The sequence below is a fragment of the Mesoplodon mirus genome (genome assembly GCF_964341445.2).
Source record: "Mesoplodon mirus genome assembly, chromosome: 7".
Taxonomy (NCBI): Eukaryota; Metazoa; Chordata; class Mammalia; order Artiodactyla; family Ziphiidae; genus Mesoplodon; species Mesoplodon mirus.
This window is the reverse complement of record NC_138983.1, coordinates 103858229-103862536: the sequence shown is the minus strand read 5'-3', so window position 1 is coordinate 103862536 and position 4308 is coordinate 103858229. Positions and strand designations below refer to the sequence as shown.

The 4308-nt window shown below is 39.2% G+C and overlaps 1 pseudogene across 1 annotated transcript; it reads left to right on the top strand.

Annotated features, from left to right (window-relative positions):
* Positions 1-3428: 3428 nt before the first annotated feature.
* Positions 3429-4055, top strand: LOC309808928 (centrosomal protein of 78 kDa-like; annotated as a pseudogene). The gene has a single exon. The product of its transcript is annotated as a centrosomal protein of 78 kDa-like (transcript).
* The last annotated feature ends 253 nt before the right edge of the window (positions 4056-4308 follow it).

Below are 4308 nucleotides of genomic sequence, written 5' to 3'. Positions count from 1 at the left end.
AGAAGGCACCTTCTGTGCATGTATTGTATATACAGTAACATAAAAGACATGATGAGACTCTCCTGGCAATGAATTAGGAAAGTGAATCATTTAAATAAATTTAAGATATTGGAAAACTTCTAAGAATGCAATGAAAGATAAAAATATATACTATGAGAATTACATTAGGTAATGTGCATGAAAACAGGGCATAATCTAAAAAGTTCTATCTAAATATAATTTATCACAGGGTGCGTGTAGGGAGGAATTTTTGAAAGTGCATCCACTGGATTGGCAGACACTCATTCAATAAACGTTGAGCACCTGCTCATGTAAGGCAAAAGGGGCATCATGAACATTAACGGCCTTTCTGAGAAATACGAGAGTTGAGCTTACAGGGGGTTTTAAGTGCGTAGATGATGAGCGGAAGGGGAAGAGTGCACGGGGGTGAATATGTTCAAGAAGCCAAAGAAAATATTGGTGATGGTACATTTAATAAATTGGGTTGGGTATGATTTAGGACTTTTAAACGTAAGCATTAGATATTTTACTCACTAAAGTTAATTCTTAACATTCAGCAGAGTTGTAATATGTTTTGTTCAAATCAGATTCTATAATTCACTTTCTACTTTAAGGGAAACTTAAAGCAGGTCATTTTCTAATGTGGAATGAGGCTCCATTATGAATTGAACCAGTTAGAAATGTGATCTTTTGTGAAAGATCATTAATAAAACGGTAACTTTGGTTTATTTATATACCACCTAAGTGTTATATAGGAAACTTTGTTGGGTGCCTGTGGGTTTTGGTTATTATGTGATATGGTCTCTGTCTTTACTGGCAGAGGGTTACATTAATTACAAATTAATTACATTTTGAGTGTTTTAGTTTTGTTCCTTGAAACTAGGCAAGACTACTTTTTGTTTGTTTGTTTGTTTTTTGTTTTTTGGGTTTTTTTTTGCGGTATGTGAGCCTCTCACTGTTGTGGCCTCTCCCGTTGCAGAGCACAGGCTCCGGACGCACAGGATCAGCGGCCATGGCTCACGGGCCCAGCCACTACGCAGTATGTGGGATCTTCCCGGACTGGGGCACGAACCCGTGTCCCCTGCATCGGCAGGCGGACTCGCAACCACTGCGCCACCAGGGAAGCCCAAGGCAAGACTACTTTTGATGACAATGAGAAAAAATCATGTCAGACGTTTTCACTCTTCTTGTGTAGCTGGAACATGAAAATGCCCAGTTAAGAAACACAACTTTCTCTTTGTCTGAAGCCCTTCATGCCCACTCATTGACAAGCATGATCCTGGATGATGAAGGTGTTTTGGGCAGCACTGAGAATTCTTTTCAGAAGTTCCATGCTTTCCTGGTTCTCCTTATAGATGCTGGGTTAGTTCATTTCTCTTCATGGCATTCTTCTCTTTGCGACTCTAATGGTAGTTTGCTGAGGAACTGGAGCAATTTTCATCACTTACGTGTCTATATTTAGCCAAATTTAGTGTAATTATAGGTAATATAGTTGACGTTTTAAAATGAGGAATTAAATTTTTTAAGAAATGCAAATAGGGAAGCCTGCTTTGGTAGAGTGGGGAACCCATTATAAAAGAGTAACCTGTAGACAGAGTAATTAGTAGGTATAGTTGTTTTGTAAAGACTAAATTAAAGGCAGTTTTCATTGAAAATAGTCGGGAATGCATAAGAATTTTCCTATCTTTCACTTCTTTTGCTTGTTTGATAAGTTTGAATTAAAGTTATCTTTGCCTTAGACATAAAAATGATTATTAATCTGCAGGGGAGATATAGGTCATTGGTTCTCAACCGGGAGCAATTTTGCTGAAAGAGGGAAGTGGAGATTGATAGTTGATGGAGCGGTGTTTTGTCAGTGAATGAATTGGTGTTGGTGTTGGGAAGGAAGGAACAAACACATTCTTGGAAACTGGAGGAAAGGTGGTAAAGAAGTGTGGGAATGGAGGTGTGACAGGCAGTGGACAGGGTGCACGGTACATATTGAAGCTGCTAGTGAGACAGTGGGATGTCTCCTAGAGGATGAATCTGGAAAGGGCTGAGGATTTGGGGGAGAGAGAGGCTTGTGGTCTGGAGTAGGATGTTGGCTTTTAAGATTTTAGAAGTGGCGAAGTGGTTGAGAGTCCGCCTGCCGATGCAGGGGCTACGGGTTCGTGCCCCGGTCTGGGAGGATCCCGCATGGCGCGGAGCGGCTGGGCCCGTGAGCCATGGCCGCTGAGCCTGCGCGTCCGGAGGCTGTGCTCCACAACGGGAGAGGCCACAGGAGTGAGAGGCCCGCGTACCGCAAAAAAAAAAAAAAAAAAAAAAAAAAAAAAGATTTTAGAAGTATTTCATGATTGTAGGTCTGGGGAAATCTAAACTGCTCTTCTGTGATTATAATCTTTGTCTTTTCTCCGTTCCTCCTCTCGTCTAGGCTTGGGCAGTTGGCCACAATGGCTGGTATAGATCAGTCATATTTTCATTTACTAGGTCGTCCCCAGGTGAATTCTACTGTTAGTAGTCCACCTAAAGAAGAAAAGAAGGCACTTGAAGAAGGAAAATCAGAATCAAAACAGGGTGCCCCATAACAAATGCAAAATAGCCAAGTAAATGGACAGAACAGCACTTAATGATTCTAAGAGTGATTAGCAAAAAGGAAATGACCAAGTCAGGGAGAAAACAATAATGATCAGTCTCTAATAGTTCACATGCTCGGGAGCTAGAAGACTCTGGAGTCCTTTCCAAATCTGAGATTAGTAAATGTGTGCCCATTTCATGATACTGTACTTTTGTAAATAAGGAGACTGGAAGTTCTTGAGAAAATTTATGAGTTAAAGCAAACTATCCTTAATGAAGAAAGAAGACATTAGAGAAAATATTCCAGATTTTAAATTGTATAAATGCCTATTCTGTTCATATTTTATCTAGGTTTCTATTTGTATGCAGTCAGCTTACAATGAAGGAACACTAATGAAGGTACACATACTGATATAATTTTTAAAATAAGTAATCCAGACATAGCTAATAGGTAACATATTAGAGTGAATCACCTGGTTATGGGAATGGGAGGGGAAAACCTGTCAGCTTTTCCTCTAGCCTTACTTGGAGCCCCCATCAGCCAATCTCAGAGTGGTCTTGGGAACTGACAGCTTGAGAACACAGTCTGGTCACAAACTATATACGGTTTACATGTGCCTGGAGGATAGAAAAGAAATTAATTATCTTACAGAATAGGGTTTTATTTTTAGTGAGGGAAAGGAAATGGGTAATAACTACCCCAATCACCAAAGTCTGAAAACGTAGCGGACATAGCCTTGGTTATAGCTAGGTTAAGCTGAGAATCACTTGGCAAGATATAATTACAAAAAAAAACTGGCTCTGAAATCTTCTGATTAATCAATGGACTGTGTTAATAATAAGATTACAGAGTAACATTGAAGTTTTGAACTCTACTTTTTAATGGTTGGCTTTGTTCATCACTGAATTTTTGTCTTGTCTTTTGTCTTCCCCTCCACTTTCCGAAAATTACAGGTGATGCTAGGATTCCTTTGCCTCTCGACTCCTTCCATGTCCCAGCGTCTACTCAGGAGGCCTTAGAAACTTCCAAAGACAACCTGGGGGTCGCAGTCACAGAGCAGCGGCAGGAGTCTTTTGAAGATTTCATTGCTAGAACATGTTCTCCTTCAGCAGACGTCATTTCTGGAACTGGAAGTCAAAGAAAAGAAGAAGAATTATCTAGAAATAGCAGGTCTTCTTCAGAGAAAATGAGCAAAGCAGGTGAATAGACCAAAAACTACTCTGCTAAGAAACAACCTGGGAAGGACCTGCATTCCTGCTCTGACTCACCTGTAAAGCAGAAAAGCAAAGGAATTGGGCAAAATAATTCTTTGGTTAATAAACCAATTAAAAGTGAGTCTTCGAAAAAATACATTTCTGTTAAGAAAGAGAGTAGAATAGTGACTGTTTCATCAAAGACAACTAAAAGTAAACTCAGTCTACTAGAACAGTCTGAAAGTGATACTCTTGGATCTGATTGTGAATTTCAAGAAAGCATCCATACTCTATCACGCCTAACATAGGTCTAAATATTTTTAAATTATGCTTTTGCCTTCAAATTTTAATAAATTACTTATGTTTTTATTATAGCATATGGTGTTTTCAGTTACTTGACTGGAAGCCATTAGAGAAAGATTTTTTTATCTATACTTTTTTATTATAATGAAAGTTTGGGTGTACTTTTCCTTGTAACACTTTGCACCATTCATTCAGCTAGTGTATACTGAGGGCTTCATATATACAGTACTTTTCTGGGTGCTGTTGCTTTCAGCAGTG